At 37.7% G+C, this 15,941-nt stretch overlaps 1 protein-coding gene and 1 long non-coding RNA gene across 5 annotated transcripts in view; one reads left to right on the forward strand and one right to left on the reverse strand.

The window, feature by feature from the left end:
• The window catches only part of NR6A1 (nuclear receptor subfamily 6 group A member 1), a 212,163-nt gene that overhangs the window by 72,314 nt on the left and 123,908 nt on the right, over positions 1-15,941 (forward strand). The window lies entirely within an intron of this gene.
• The window catches only part of LOC102995832 (uncharacterized), a 42,109-nt gene that overhangs the window by 24,414 nt on the left and 1,754 nt on the right, over positions 1-15,941 (reverse strand). The window lies entirely within an intron of this gene.

Here is a 15,941-nt window from a genome sequence, read left to right on the forward strand (position 1 = left end):
AGTAGTTGTGGCTCACGGGCCTAGTTGCTCCGTGGCATGTGGGATCCTCCCAGACCAGGGCTCGAACCCGTGTCCCCTGCATTAGCAGGCAGATTCTCAACCACTGCGCCACCAGGGAAGCCCTCATTTCTTCTTTTTTTTGACTGTGCTGTGCAGCTTGTGGGATCCTAGTTCCCCGACCAGGGACCTAATCCAGGCCCTTGGCAGTGAAGGCATGGAGTTGGACCGCCAGGGAATTCCCTCCCCATTTCTTTGATGCAGAAGTCTCAGACAAAACATGTATACTGCTGCTATTAAAATAATAACAGCTTATACATATATAGTACTTATGTTCCAGGTTTTGTTTTTAGAGCTTTATAAATAAAGCAATTTAAAAGAAGATTGTCTCATCCTCACAACAGTCCAATGAGATAGATGCTTATTATTTTTTCCACTTTACAGATAAAAACAGGAAGACAAGGCTTCCCTGGTGGTGCAGTGGTTGGGAGTGCGCCTGCCGATGCAGGGGACACGGGTTCGTGCCCCAGTCCGGGAAGATGCCACGTGCCACGGAGCGGCTGGGCCCGTGAGCCATGGCCGCTGAGCCTGCGCATCCGGAGCCTGTGCTCCGCAATGGGAGAGGCCACGGCAGTGAGAGGCCCGCGTACCGCAAAAAAAACCCACAAAAAAACAAAACAAACAAGCAAAAAAACAGGAAGGCAAAGTAAGGTAAATAACTTGCCCAAGATCACATAGCTAAGTGGCAGAGCCAGGATTTAAATTCAGGAGTTTCAGACCCACTGTGTTCTTAATCAGTGCACTGTACCATTTCATATGCAGTTTGACATTGAATGATACAGAGTTCCCTAAAAGTAGGGGATAATAATAATATCTACCATTTGTGTGCCTCCTATAGCTAGGCATTATACATGTCACTTCTTTTCAATCTTAATGGGTATGTGAATTGGTCCCGTTTTGTAGATGATAATATCAACATTTATGGAGAACCTAACTATGGGTCAGGCATTGTATTTAAGTGCTTTACTTTGTATTATCTCATTTAATGTTCACAGTAGTTCTGTGGATCATTACTATTCTCATTCTGGATATGAGAAAACTGAAGCTAGAGTTGGTCACTTGCCTAGAGTAAAATAGCTAAGAAGGTCTCTTGCCTTTTTTTTTTTTTTTTTTTTTTGCGATACGCGGGCCTCTCACTGTTGTGGCCTCTCCCGTTGTGGAGCACAGGCTCCGGACGTGCAGGCTCAGCGGCCATGGCTCACATGACTAGCCGCTCTGCGGCATGTGGGATCTTCCCGGACCGGGGCACGAACCCGTGTCCCCTGCATCGGCAGGCGGACTCTCAACCACTGCGCCACCAGGGAAGCCCCTCTTGCCTATTTTTGCTGTATACCTGAAACTAACACAATATTGTTAATCAACTATACTCCAATACAAAATAAAAAATTTAAAAAAATAGCTAAGGAGAGATAGAAAGTTAGGATTTAAATACAGGTTTGCCTGTCTCCAGACCTCAAGCTCTTGATACCACGTAATACTTAAAGAGAAGCAATAATTAGCTATAGATATTCCATTGATGAGGTGAGTCTCAGAAGACTGAGCCTAGCTCCAAATCTGTTTCTCGTCTTTAATCCTCACATAGTTTGATTAATTGTGAGCCTTACTTTTCTTCTTCTTCATGTTCTCATAATAGAGAAACTTGAGGTGTCACAGATAGTCTTCTTGTCTGAACACGGGAGATCCTTGTCTGTCTGATTTAGTGAACTTGTCCTTTATTAAGGCTTTGAATTTTTCTTTAATTCCATTTGCTGGACTCATCACTCTTTATAGATTTGTTTCTGTTATCTTCACAGGAATTTCTAGAAGTTATAGTGGGGAAAATCATAAGCATCTATGAGGTTCTGTTTCTGAAATACTGCACTTTAGTGTATCTTTATCTTGCTTCCTTTGGATTGTAGATTTATTTTCTTTACCACCTAAGATGTGGTGTTGGAGATTTTTGTTTGTTTTAAATTATTTTTTAATGTGAGAACCTTTATGTGTCCCGTTGAGTCTCAGTAGTTGCATCCAAGTCTTGAATCTCGTATCTCACCCATTTCCATTGGCAGAGTCAAATCTAATAATTTCAGAAATGAGTATGTTTTCTGTCCCTTCTTCCTTTCGTAAATATATTTCCCTTTTCTATCATTCTAGATTTTCTCTTGTTTCTCTTCAATCGGTTGGTCACTTAGATTTATTAAATCTACCTCCCAAATACCTATCAAACTCTGGCCCAAGGTACTCAACATCACTAGATATCAGAATAATGAAAAAAATTTTTAAATGATATACTACCACATGGCCACCAGAATGGCTAAAATTAAAACAACAAACAACTGACCATTTAAAGCGTTGGCGAGAACAACTGTTAACACTCAACTTCTGCCAGCAGAAGTAGAGTGTAAGTTGGTACAAACATTTGAAAACTCTTCAGGAGTACCTTTGCAAGTTGAACATAAGCAATTCCATGTCTAGGCTTATACCCAACAAAAATGGATAAAGTGTATGCTGAAAGAACATTTATGAGAATGTTCATAACAGCATTATTTGTAATAGTCCCAAACTGGAAACAACTAAATATCTATCAACAGTAGAATGGGTAAATGAATTGTGGTATAATCTGTAAAGTGGAATACTGTACGGACAAACTGTCACAGTATGCAGCAGCATGGATGAATGTCCTGTACAAAATGTTGAGCAAAAGGAGCCAAACACAAAAGATTATATAATATGTGATTACCTTTATGTGACGTTCAAAAATAGGCTAAACTAATCTGTGGTGATAGAAGTCAGAATAGTGGTTACGTTTACTGAGAGGATATAATGACTGTGAGGGGGCACAAAGGAGGTTTCTGAGGTATTAGTAATACTCTGTATCTTGATTTGGGTGTTGGTTCCACAAGTGTGTTCACTTTGTAAAAATTCATTGAACTGTACATTTGAGGTGAGTGTGCTTTACTTTTTACACTGGAACAAACACAAATTTTAAAAAGCTAGGCAGAAGCTTGGTTTAAAAGTTTGAGGGGAAGCATAGGGCTCAAGGACTTGTGTTAAGAGACCATTTCTAGTTAATGACTTGGAGTTAGTCACTTAAGAGAGGCCTTAAATGATAACTTTTTAAAATTTACAGTGAAGGGCTAGAAGGAATCACACCAAACCAGTAATACTTTGGGTCAAGAGTAGGGTTGTGAGAGAATTGGTGGGGTTTTACCTTTTATTCTGTTTAGTACTTTTCACATTTTGAGTTATTTTTCAATAATATTTTAAGCATGCTTTTTAAAAAAGCAATTTTAATGAAGGAAATGTTAAGTAAGTAGCATGACAAGTAATAGGGTAAGATACTTGAGGTCAAGTGGAACTTCGGTGCCCTGCAAATCAGATCTCATTTAGCCATAGTTATTTTACAGTTCAGTAAAACAGCAAGAGAATTGCTCAGAGGTTGAATAGAGCAAAATGTCACAATAAAACAAAACAAGCCCTGGCCTCCCGTTTGCATCTTAAAAAAAAAAAAAACTGTGGTAAAAAACACATAACTTAAAATTTATCATCTTAACTTTTTAAAAATACACAGTTCATTAGTGTTAAGTATGTTCATATTGTTGATCAACAGATCTCTAGAACCTTTTCATCGTGGAAACTTGAAACCCTGTATCCATTAAACAACTCCCCATTTTCCCTTCTTCCAACCCCTGGTAACCACCATTCTACTTTCCGTTTCTATGAGTTTGACTACTTTAGATAGCCCATATAAGTGGCAGCGTACAATACTTGTCTTTTTTTGACTTGCTTCTTATTTCACTTAGCATACTGCCCTCAAGGTTCATCTGTGTTGTAGCATGTGACAGCCTTTGCGTCTTTACTGCCACTATTGTCGTCAAAACCATCATTTTTTTCATCTGAATGATTGCAGTAGCCTCAGTATTCTCCTTGCCTCCAGTCTCGCCCACCTCTAATTTACCTTCCACCCAGTGGCTAAATGCAAATTTGACTTTAAAACTTGATGCCCTGACTGCCGTTAAATAAAATCTAAATGCTTTCACCTGACAAAGGCTTTCACTATGGGGCCCTAATTAATACACTAGTTCCTAAACCACATCCGTTTCCTTATTGCTCCCAAACTAGGTATACCATTTGCTCCCAAGCTAGATACACATCTTAATTTTTTTCTTGATCATACTGTTTCATGTTCCCAATCTGTATTTGTTGACAGTGAATCATGAATGAATCATGACTTTTAGTGAGGCACTTTGACATTTATGACTCTCATTCAGCTGTATGAGGAACTTAGTATTTTCCCATTTTACAGTTGAGGCAACTGAGGCTCAGAGAATTTTAGTTAGAAATTCTTTGATTAAACCCATGTTTTCATACTGTCTCTGCTTTTTTCTCTACATTTTACTGCCTGCCCAAAATTAAGGATCTTTTCTGGTGAATTCTAGTTATCTGTTATCGAAAGGTAACCATGAATTTCTAGGAACTATTAAAGCAGAACAAGTGCCTTAAAATAATGTTAATGATAATTTTGCTTTACTATTTACAACAGGCTTTCACATTCACATACAGTAATCCAGAGATGCCGTTCTTTTAAGATATTATATATCCTTTTAAATAACATTACAATATAAGCATAGAGCATTGGTGCAATGGACAGTAGTCTATTTTAGCAAACACTGGATGTATTTCTCCAAATTAGACTATATTGTTTATACTTAAGTAAATTTTTAAGGGAGATTATATAGTTCTTTCTACTTTTTCTGGAGACTTGAAGCCTAATAAATAAATGATATCTAGCTATTTTTAAAAGTTCCATGCATAGTTTAGACTGCATACTTCCTGACATTCAGAAATCTCTTTTCATCATATGTAAAATTACATCGTACTGTCCCATATTCTTGTGATCCTGGAAACTAGTTCTTTTCAAAGTTAGAAGCAGAAAAAAATTTATCTAGTCTTTGACAGGAAAAATTTTAAAGAAGGAAAAAGTCCCACCAAACCATAGAAAATCAAACTGCTATAGTGAACTGAGCAGGTCCCCTAGGAACCAGTTATCTGGACTGTGCTGTTTCCTAGCAGTTTTGACAGTGGACAAGCTTTCCAAGCTTCAATATCTTCATCAGTAAAATAGGTGCTAATAACAGTACCGGATTCTTTAGATGGTTGTGATTATTAAATGACATGTTTAGAAAAACATTGCACAGGTTCTGACATGCAGTAGACCCTTGATAAATGTTATTTGCTATTATTTGAGGAGGGTGTATTTTTCAAACATATTAGGTATATATAAGTATCGAAGTCTTAGCAGATGCGAAGCTTTACCAGAAATCTGACCTTTCACACTGAGCTGATCAGCTTTCATTTTTGGACCATGCAGTTACTGTGACAATTTCTCTTCTGTGTGATATACATATTCTCAAATATCTGCAGGAAACCTGGGGCGTCATTTTCTCTTAAGGAGAAATCTGTCTTGTCAGACTGAAATTAAGCAGGATTTACAGGGAAAATTACAAAGAAATGAAAAATGATAGTAATTTTATTAGCTATTCTGTGGGAAGTAAGAGTTTTTTTTCTTCCTGTCAGTGTTTGAATTCCTCTTGACTGTAGGTACTTGGGTAAACATTACTTTGTGCTGGTATGAGGCCATGTAAGTGGAATCTATTCAATTGGATTTTATTGACTTTGGGCTTTTTTTTTTTTCTTTCTTAAGAAAATTTGATTTTTAAGTTGATCATTCAGTACAGTGTGTGTCCTCAAAGGTTTTCCTTTTTCTAGTCATGGCCTGAAATATTTAATGTTTCAGCAGTTAGGCAGGGCAGATGTTACATGATGTAAGAGGGCCAGATTGGGAAGCATACTAATGGCAAGCTTTTTGAGGAAAGAACTCTTTTTAATGACTTGGATCTCTTCTTATACATAAAAGTACCTGAAACAAAGTTGTCATTCAGTAAAGCTTTGTTGAATAAGTGATATTATTGGTTATTTTCTTGTCTTGGTAAGAATTTATAGGACTTCCCTGGTGGCACAGTGGTTAAGAATCTGCCTGCCATTGAAGGGGACACGGGTTCGATTCCTGGTCCGGGAAGATCCCACATGCCGCCGAGCAGCTAAGCCGGCGTGCCACAGCTACTGAAGCCCACACACTCTAGGGCCCATGTGCTGCAACTACTGAAGCCTAGAGCCCATGCTCCGCAACAAGAGAAGCCACTGCAATGAGAAGCCCGTGCACTGCAAGGAAGAGTAGCCCACACTCACCACAACTAGAGAAAGCCCGTGTGCAGCAACAAAGACCCAACGCAGCCAAAAAAAGAAAAAAAAAGAATTTATAGTAATTTCTATTATAAATTTGGGAAACCAAAAATTTATATCCATAGTTAATACTCTTTGCTCACTCCTAAAATTTGAAAATAATTCAGATGTGAAAATACTGATTTTGTGCATTTTAATTTATCACCACAGTTTTCCATGTTGTTTTTCTCCCAAAGGTGGGATTAATTCTTGATTCATGTCATTGTTTCCAAGTAATGAAACATATCTACAAGATAGAGTGATTTGATTTGATTTGTTTTTACTTCTGAGATTTGGGGAGCCTAATGTTCAACCTCCCTGTATCCTTTTGGAAGGTTTTCAAGATTTCTGTCAAATGCCTATCATTTTCAAGGGTGTATAATTTATCTTACTAGGGAGATTCTTCTATTTTCTTGTCCTTATTTCACTTTGAGTTTTCCTTTAGAACTCTTCTTTTTTCATTATTGAAGAAATGGAAACCTTATTATATTTGGGTACCAGCTAATTATGTATAGCATATTCTCAGTGTTTATGAGCTTAGGGTGAGACAGGCACTATCAGTTCCTGTTAGTAGGAGTGTAAATTGGTCAAACTAAAAAAATTATCAGAAATGTAGTTAGTGATTTCTGTATAAATATGTTCACTACAGTATTATTTATAATAGAAAATAACTGGAAACCACCTGGATATCTAAAAAAAAGTCATTTTTATAGACTTTAAAAAAAATGCTTTTGGGCTTCCCTGATGGCGCAGTGGTTGAGAGTCCGCCTGCTGATGCAGGGGACACGGGTTCGTGCCCCGGTCCGGGAAGATCCCACATGCCGCGGAGCGGCTGGGCCCGTGAGCCATGGCTGCTGAGCCTGTGCGTCCGGAGCCTGTGCTCCGCAACGGGAGAGCCCACAACGGTGAGAGGCCCACATACCGCAAAAAAAAAAAAAAAAAAAAAAAAAATGCTTTTAAGGGAACAAATTAGAATATAAAATTGTATATAAAGAATTGATTCCATTGTATATGAACTACACCAAGATATTAATAAGAATTTTCTCTGTAAGTGGGGTTATAGGTGACAAATTTTCTTTACATTTTTTTTATTATCCAAATTTTCTATATAGATCAGGTGTTACGAATATAATGACAAAAACTCCTGGTATTTTAAAAATCACTAATAGATAACTACAAAACAAGACTAGAGGGAAATTTATTGACAGTGGTTATCTTTAGATAGTGGGATGATGAATAACAACTTTTTTTTAGATTATGAATAACTTTTTGTCTTCATATTTTTTGTGCTTCTTAGTCTATCTTCAGTAAGCATACTATTTTTATAAGATGAAAAAATAAGTTATTTTATAAAGTTATGTCACTATAGTCAACCAGGAATTTTCTTTCAGAGACATTTGTTTCTCTATGAGACTTCCATAATGATCTTTAGGGGAAAGACAGACTTTCTTTGCCCTGCTTGATGGCTATGGTAGACTTGAGAATACAAATGGTTTTGTTTTTTTTTTTTTTTGGCTGTGTTGGGTCTTCGTTGCTTGTGCGCAGGCTTTCTCTAGTTGTGGCGAGTGGGGGCTACTCTTCATTGCGGTGCACGGGCTTCTCATTGGGGTGGCTCCTCTTTTTGTGGAGCAGGGGCTCTAGGGCATGCACAGGCTTCAGTAGTTGTGGCTCACGGGCTTAGTTGCTCCGTGGCATGTGGGATCTTCCCAGACCAGGGATCAAACCTGTGTCCCCTGCATTGGCAGGCAGATTCTTAACTACTGCGCTACCAGGGAAGTCCCTCGAAATTTTAGTTGTTTCTTCTATACAATTTCTGATTAAATTAACTGAAAATAGTAATACTGCTGGAGATAAAGTGCTCTACCTTTTGAAATCTGTGTGAGTGCAGTGATCCATTTCACCATTAACATCCCAACTTCAAAGTATTTTTCTCACAGTATTTTTCTCATAGTATTCTTGCTATCTTGTGTTTAGCATATACAACCAGAAACTTTCCAATAATCAGAAGTAGCAGTTCATCCATTAATGGATCTTACTCTTCTTAGCTCTTAACATCTGAAATAAATATTTTAGATATACATAAGCCTTTGAAACCTGTTATTTTTTTTAAAAACTAGAGTGATTCTCATATACATGGATATAAAAGCAGAATGGATAATAGTAATATCTGCTATTTGTAAAACTTTAGCTATGTTTGTCAAACATTTGTGGGATTCCAGGCACTATGCTAGACACTGACAAACATATTTTTCACACAAGTTCTTTGAAGTAGTATTATTTTCCCTTTTTTCTCCTAGAGGAGGTATCTAAGGTTCAGAGAGGCAGATTTGTCTTGGGTCACGCAGTCAGTGAGTGCTTAAGCTGAGACTGGATTCCAGTCTTTGTGACTATGATGCTGAAGGACAGGACCGTTGTCTGGTTTGCTATTGTATATTCAGTGCCTACAACAACGCTTGGCATATACTAAGCATTCAACAGATAGCCTTTGACAGAATGAACTATATACCTAGAAGCTTTTAAGTGGCCAAGCAGAAGAGATTGTCTGTTCTAGTAATATAGGATTATACATAGAAGTGAGCCTGATAAAATGTAATGCTATTAGAAAGCCAAATGGAGATACTTCTAACAAAATCTAGGTCATAGTAACAGATGGCCAGATGGGGAGCCTCTTTTTTGATTTAACTGTCTAATTTGTTCTGAGTACATTTGCCAGCTCTCTTTTCCACTTGACTTTGATATTCAGTGAACAAAGGAAAAGCAAAATACACATGATATTGGGTCCTTGCCGGTGGGGAAAAAAAATCTGTGTGGAAACCCAAGTTCTGTAAGTGTCAAGGAACTAGAATGGGAATTTCTTGATTGGGATTTGGGTACTGGGAGCCTCAGATTCTGTGGAAATAACATTGTGCCATTGTGGTATATGGAGATACTTTATTGTTAACAGCAACTTCTTATATAGTCCTATGACAACAAAGACTAAATTCCAATTGGAAGAGAGGTTAATATTTAGATACCTCATAGACATGGTACTAGTTTGTACGATAAATTGTTACAGAAGCCCGGTTGTGACTCTAGCCCTAGCCCTGCCTTCTTTTCATGTTTATCATCCATGTCTGAAATATTCTTGGTTGCTAAGAGCTAGTTGAGTCATGGGTTGAGTACTAGCTAGCTGTGTGGTCATGATGTCACAGGATGCACCATTAAAGGAAATGGTTAAGTGCTAAGAATTTAGTCTTAGGGAAGGGGGTGAAGGAAATATGTGTCACATCTAATGCTTCATTGTATCACGGTCTGCTCCTGGATTGTTTTTCTATATCAGACACACTTTACTGTTTCCACTCCAGAAATTTTCTTCTTTTTAATCATCACCTAACAGAAGGAGACTGAATTTTTGTATGAGATAGTGGTTTGCCACAGATCTGAGTAATGGTCACTGTGAAACCACCCTATGTTTGTTTGAAGGTGTTGGGTTGGCCATAAATTTCGTTCGGTTTTTCTGTAAGATGGTTCTAGTAGCGCTTAGTTGTCTTTAACCTCATTCGAAACGATTTTGTTAGACTGTATTGTGACAGCTGTTGTATCAGCATGCATTTAAAAAAACAGCTTATCAAAATTGGCGAATTTTTATGTAGCCATTTTAATATTGAAGATGGAAGAAAACAACATTTTCAGCATATTATGCTTTATTATTTCAAGAAAGGTAAAAATGCAGCTGAAACGCGAAAAAAGATATGTGCAGTGTGTGGAGAAGGTGCTGTGACTGATTGAATGTGTTAGAAGTGGTTTGCGCAGTTTTATGCTGGAGATTTCTCGCTGGACGATGCTCCACGGTTGGGTAGACCAGTTGAAGTTGATAGTGATCAAATTGAGACATTAATTGAGAACAATCAATGTTATACCACGCGGGAGATAGCCTACATACTCAAAATATCCAAATCGAGCGTTGAAAATCATTTGCACCAGCTTGGTTATGTCAGTTGCTTTGATGTTTGGATTCCACATAAGTTAAGCAAAAAGAACCTTTTTGACCATATTTCCACATGCAATTCTCTACTTAAACATAAGAAAAACATTCCGTTTTTAAAACCAGTTGTGACGGGTGATGAAAAGCAGAGAGTGTACAATAATGTGGAACAGAAGAGATTGTGGGGCAAGCGAAATGAACCACCACCAACCACACCAAAGGCTGGTCTTCATCCAAAGAAGGTGATGTTGTATATATGGTGGGATTGGAAGGGAGTCCTCTATTATGCGCTCCTTCTGGAAAACCAAACGATGAATTCCAACAAGTACTGCTCCCAATGAGACTAACTGAAAGCAGCACCCGACGAAGAGCATCTGGAATTAGTCAACAGAAAACACATAATCTTCCATCAGGATAACGCAAAACCGCATGTTTCTTTGATGACCAGGTAAAAACTGTTACAGCTGGCTGGGAAGTTCTGATTCATCCGCCGTATTCACCAGATATTGCACCTTCGGATTTCCATTTGTTTTGGTCTTTACAAAATTCTCTCTCTCTTTTTTTTAATTTTTAAATTTGTTATTTTTAAAAATATTTATTTATTTATTTATTTGGTTGCACCGGGTCTTAGTTGCGGCAGGCGGGCTCGTTAGTTGTGGCTGGCCAGCTCCTTAGTCGAGGCACGCGAACTCTTCGTTGCGGCATGCACGTGGGATCTAGTTCCCTGACCAGGGATTGAACCCAGGCCCCTGCATTGGGAGTGCGGAGACAACCACTGCGCCACCAGGGAAATCCCACAAAATTCTCTTAATGGAAAAAATTTCAATTCCGTGGAAGACTGTAAAAGGGACCTGGAACAGTTCTTTGCTCAAAAAGATAAAAAAAGTTTGGGGAAGATGGAATTACAAAGTCGCCTGAAAAATGGCAGAAGGTAGTGGAACAAAACGGTGAATACGTTGTTCAATAAAGTTCTTGGTGAAAATGAAAAATGTGTCTTTTTATTTTTATTTAAAAACCGAAGGAACTTTCTGGCCACCCCAGTATTTTGTTTCCATAATGGCTTGAAATCCATTAAGGTCTTGTAGTTTAGCGTCTCTCTTTGCTTGAATCAAACGGAGCTGAGGGTGTACCTTCTTTCATATTCTTATGAACTATGTTAGTTCAGCTTCGAAGGATGGCACGGCAGTTTCTCCAGATCACTGGGTCCATTCTCAAAGTTTATGAACTCAGATCCCTACCATTTTTTAAATGAGATGGCCTCTAGCCATGGTTATCTCAGTTAATAGCTTATCAGCTCCAAGAGGGTAGCCTCTGTATCTATTTTGTTCATCATTCAACCTGGGTCTAGCACTGTGCTTGATAAATATTTGAATACCCTCTTGCAAATCGAAATTGCTATCTGTCATTTAGCCTACAGTATAGATGTTTTTTGGACCACCACTGGTAACAAAGACTTGGAAGTGACTTTGTTAAAAATTGCCTAGCTAGATAGTGGCAGAGCTAAAATTTCATGTCATATCTAATCCAGCCAGTTTCTGGGATTATGAACCTACCTTTTCAGATTGTACACTGTACCACATTATCTCCCCGATATGTTGTTCTGCTGTTTGCTTTGGAAAATCTCTTGCTTTTCGTACTCTGAAAAGATTCTGTAGCATGTTCAGCATTTTTCAGTTATTTGGCATCATCATTAAGAATCACCTACTTTTTCTAGTTTCTGCTAGATTACTTTCAACTTTAAAATGAGTCTGCAGATGTAGTACAGATCTTGCCTAGGAATTCCTTCTATGGCTTTGGTTTTATTTTAAAAAATTTTTATTGGAGTATAGTTGATTTACAGTGTTGTGTTAGTTTCAAGTGTATGGCTTTGATTTTAAAAGACATGAATTTTCTTTCCCATACCTGCAGGAGGCTATTTTAATTTCTTAGTCATAGGCAGTATTAGAATTTTCATGTTTCTGTTTTAATCACCAAGAAGAATTAGTAGAAAGCTTATTCCAAAAAAGTCTCCAGGAAATATTATTTCTTAATTTAAGAAAATGATTCTTATATACGTAATAGCATTAAATTAGTATCAGTATTAAATACACCTCATGATATTAAAATCTGATCTTCCACCTCACTTTTCAAATGATAATTTTCCTATTATATTCATTCAATCAGTTCATCTAATATTTCTGTTTCTAAGACTTTGTGAGATTCTTTGTGCAGTGTTGACAGCTTTCATCTTCATGTTTGTTTTAATTAAAATTTAAACAGAGAATGGCCTGTGCTATAAAGCAGCCTGGAACCCTTCTATTTCCATTCTCTGTGTTTGGGAAGAGTCTCAGACAATGAATTGAACCTCAAGCCCTTCCTGTGTTTTCACAGAATTGACATTTCCAGGGTGTTTTCCAATGTGCCAGGAGCAGTTCAAGATCTTTTATATATATGATCCTTGAACCTTAAAACGACCGTCAGGAAGGCATTAATATTTGTGGTTTATACATGAGAAGTCTGAGACAAAGAGAGGAAGTGACTTATTCAGGATCACATAGTAAATAAGTGGCAGAGCCAGGATTCCAACCCATGTCCACTTGACCCTAAGACCCAGTTTCTTGCACCTAGCAGGCATAGGATGGGTTGAGAATGCATCCAAATTGAAGGACCTCATATTCATGTTTATCATGTCTGATTATTTGATGGTAGATTTGGAGGTTAAGACATGTAGTCATAACACTAAATGCCATTCTGGAACATTTTAATTACTCTGGCCACTGCTACCTGTCTGCCACTACCGTCATAATATTCTTCATAACCTTTATTACAGACCAAGGAAAAAAATGAAACCTTTGCTTTCAAAATGCTTTTTTAGACATCTCTCAAGTATCATAGTGCTAGCTACCTTGCCTTGTCACTGTATTTTTTGCTTAGAGATCACTTTCTTTCATGTCTAGCTGGATGTGCAGTTGAAAACAGGCGTTCTGGATATAAATATGCTCTAGATCAATACTGTCCAATAGAACTTCCTGCAGTTGGAAATGTCCAGTTTCTCCATTGTGCAGTATAATAGCCACTAGTTACATGGGGCTCTTGAGTGCTTGAAATGTAGCTAGTGCAACTGTGGAACCAAATTTTAAATTTTATTTAATTTTGACTAAATTCAAATAAAAATAGCCACATGTGATTATAGCACAGTTTGAGGTATTAATTGATTCTTGTGTTTGATGAGTAATGATAGAATTTGAGGAAATCCAATAATTAGTAGTTTAAAAGTTGCTGATTGGTTTTCCAGCAACATAAAATTTGACATGTGTTTATCCTAAAGCCATAGGACCAAATAGAGTAGAACCGTTCATATTTCCAAAGCACTTTTTGATTATTCATGATCTCATTTGATGAGTATTTCAGGTATGATATCATTTGGAACTTGTGTTTGCTAATGGATCACAGAAGAACAAAACCATTTACAACTTTCTTGTGCAGGGGCTACTCCTGTTGAAATGGATACCATTCTGGCCCCTTGATGCTCAGGTTGAGGCTTGAGGGCCTGGACAGGAACCCATGAACTGTTTTCCACTGCTCATTGAGATTGGAGAATTATCCCTCTCCTCTCACCTAGAATGTCCATTAATTTCATTTTTTATATCTAAAGAGAGGGAAGTAGAGACAGTTTCTAAATTTAGCCAGGGAGCTATAATAATTTGATAACCAACAAAAGAAAATTTAGTTTTCCTTTCTAATATTTCAAAATAAATCCTCAGTTCTTTGATTTTAGTTCTTTGTTTTGGAAAATACAACCCAGAACTCAGAAATGTTCTGTGTAGGATTAGTTTTAAAATTGATATGTGTCTTCTGAAGAAACTTTTGATGGAATTAAATAGTAGATTTCATATGATATTTTGAAGAAAAATTCATTTCCCTGGAGTCTTGATAGATTTGGTTTCGTTTTGATTGTCTGGCCTTATGAAATAATTTGTAAAATATATTAATTTTATTATGTGTTACTAAGTAGCATATTTTTCTCTGTCATTTTAGTTGTAAAATGCTCCTCTCCTTTCTATCAGAGCTCACAACTAATCGACTCTGGGTGCTTTTGATTTTTCTGACTATGCCAAGGCATTGAATGAAGTTCGCTGTAGTGAGAAAAGAGAGCACATGGAACTCGTGACTTTATATACTCCAACAATAGAGCTTTTATGACATTGGAGGTGGTTAAAAACGCTAGAAGTAGCTCTTAAACATGGCATCGCTGTGTTGCCTTTTTTTTTTTTTTTTTTTTGGTATTCTTAGAGCTGCCAGGAGTGCATCGGGCCTGTAATTTCCTGTTCTCTGAATCCCCCATCTTTCTGCAGCTCCAAGCTTTGTGTCCCACAGCCTGTGACTCTGTGCTAACAAATCGCTATTGTCCAGTGGGGCGAATGGTGGCTGGAACTAAAGAATTGCTGTCTGGTTTCTATTCAAATCCAGGTAGTGAGATATATGAATGGACTTTTCGAATCGTCATGTGAATAACGTCTGCTCGGCATGAAGGCTCAGAGCCACACTAGGAAAGATTAACTCCTGGGCTGACCACTAACATCTTTTGTAGTAGGAGGTAGAAACATTCGCAAGTATCATTTTATTCACACTTAATTTTCCATTTCGTCTTCCAAAAGTAGAGTTAGCCATTCAACTATTTGGCTACTTTTCTCTTAAGTTTAGTGTTTCTGTTGATAATATGGAAGTTTGGGAAAATGCTAAGTTGTTTTTCTCTTAGAACACTATTTTTTTCTGTCAAAAGTTTTCTACCTTACATTTATAATGGTATAAAGTTATCTTTATAGCATACATGCAAAAATGAGAGAGAGGGAGCTGCTTTTTCCAAGAAACCAACCCTTTAAAATGCTTGCCAACCATTGAAGGGAAAAATCTCCTTTTTTTCAGAGCATTCTACTTACTTGCATTTTTTTCCTCCCAAAGCACAAATTTATACAGAGAAAATAGAAACAATTTCAAATGCGATGTATTAACCAAACAAACAAGCCTCCTTCAAATTAGGAACCAACTTAAGCATTTGTAAGTATAGCAGAATCAGGATTTTAAAGATTAGATTTGGAAGCTTGACTATAATTCATAATTCTCATTATACTTGGAAAATTGTTATATTATCTTTCTCCTGTATACCTGAAAAAGTGTCCACAGTCTTAAAGGGCCATGCTTTTTACATTCCTTCCATATTGCAGGTACTGTGGAACGGGAGAGCCTTTTATGTTTCTTTTTGTCTTAAACTCAGACAGCTTTGTAAGCAGTAGTGTGTAGATTACAAGAGTTAGACAAAAGCAGGCGCGACTGAGAAGAGTTGAGGGGGGGAGAGCTTGGGGCACTTCCTGTCACTCAACACATTCCAGATCACTAAAAAATTTCCACACCCTCTGCATTCCCTCTTGCTCACTCGAGATCCCAGTATTTTCTGATTACATATGTTGTGGTATTTACCATACTCCTCGCTATCACTGGGCTCTGGCAGGACTGCTTCAAAGGAGATGCATTCCTTTAGATTGCACAAAGCATAGCTGGGAAAATGGCTGGCAGTTTCAGAATCTAGTCACGATCGCACGCATGAGCACCTCACACATCCATGCCCCTTTCCCCCCCTCCCGCCCCTGCAGCTGGCTGACCTGTCTCACCCACTGCTGGC

The sequence above is a fragment of the Physeter macrocephalus genome, chromosome 9 (assembly GCF_002837175.3).
Source record: "Physeter macrocephalus isolate SW-GA chromosome 9, ASM283717v5, whole genome shotgun sequence".
NCBI lineage: Eukaryota > Metazoa > Chordata > Mammalia > Artiodactyla > Physeteridae > Physeter > Physeter macrocephalus.